Source organism: Pseudophryne corroboree, chromosome 7, assembly GCF_028390025.1.
Source record: "Pseudophryne corroboree isolate aPseCor3 chromosome 7, aPseCor3.hap2, whole genome shotgun sequence".
Classification (NCBI taxonomy): domain Eukaryota; kingdom Metazoa; phylum Chordata; class Amphibia; order Anura; family Myobatrachidae; genus Pseudophryne; species Pseudophryne corroboree.
The window spans coordinates 452739622-452740959 of record NC_086450.1 but is presented as its reverse complement, the minus strand read 5'-3'; the positions used below and the strand labels follow the sequence as shown (position 1 = coordinate 452740959).

The 1338-nt window shown below is 38.7% G+C and overlaps 1 pseudogene; it reads right to left on the bottom strand.

Moving 5' to 3' along the window:
• Nucleotides 1–957: 957 nt before the first annotated feature.
• LOC134945977 (5S ribosomal RNA) lies at nt 958–1075 on the bottom strand (annotated as a pseudogene).
• Nucleotides 1076–1338: the final 263 nt, after the last annotated feature.

Below are 1338 nucleotides of genomic sequence, written 5' to 3'. Positions count from 1 at the left end.
CTCTACCTTTACAGTTGATGATTGGTCACTGCTGTAATTAATAATATTATTATTATTATTATTATTATTATTGTTGTTGTCTTGCAGACAGGTGTCAGGATCTCAAGGAGAACCACACATCTATGACAGAATTCCATTTTGTGCCATTTTCCATGAAAGCTGGTGATGAACCCCTTGTTTTCTGTGTTTTTTTCTTAATATTTCTGTTTGGATTCTTGGTGAATATAGCTATAATTATAGTTATATGTTTGGATTCATGTTTACACCCCCCCATGTATCTGCTCCTCTGTAACTTGTCCTTTGTAGACATGTGTTACATAACAGTAACTGTTCCAAAACTGCTGGACATGTTGCGATCTGGGAATTACACAGTATCCTTCACACAATGCTTCGCTCAGGTGTACTTTTTCATCATAGCTACCAGCTCCGAGGATTTACTATTATTTGTGATGGGGTACAACCGGTACATTGCAATCTGTCATCCCTTACACTACCGCAGATAAAAAAAAGAAAAAGAGAGAATACTCTTGGTTGGTGCACTCCTAAAGGAAAAACGTATGTCAATGTATATATCACGAAGATCATAAAATATAACTTTTATTTTTATCAATAAATTATTCTCCCTTCATAAAAGAAAAATTGATAAGATAAGATATAAATGGACTGATAAATATCAGTGTGAGAAAAGGCGGCAGTGGTGACGGGAATTAAATGCCCTTATGAAAATCCTAAATTGGATAGTATGAGCAACCAATGCATGCTATGCTTTCTAGTGATATTGCTTCCCCACTATTACAGGTATACTGTCTGCAACAGCAGTTTGAGTACCATGCCTAACTGTCCAGTGTTGTGTGGTTAGAGAACATTCGTGTAAACCGCCAGAGGTTAATGATAGAAAAGACTAAAGTGATAGGGTAAATCTGCTGTCAATGTTAGACCAGAGTGTCCCCAAATTTCAGCCTACTAAACCGAGTATTCCCAGGTGGTCTCCCGCCTGGTACTGACATGGCCCTATACTGTATAGCTTCCAAGATCGGATGAGATTGGGCATATGCAGTATGGTATGATAGTAGTTCACAAGAGTCTTAGTTGCCCCCTCTCCAGAATCATTGATGAGAGTTTGTGAGAAGTTAGAGAGATGAGGAATAAGAACGGGATCTGCTGTTGGTGTTAGACAGTGTGATAAATCTACCAGTTGGAAAACTGCCATAGGTCGAGGACACTGAATCACCAATGAGAGACACTGAAAATAAGTACTGTATAAGTTTATCTTATTGATAACCTATGGGCGGTCTTGGAAACCACACACCTGTCCAGCGTGTGGACTAGGGAAGACAA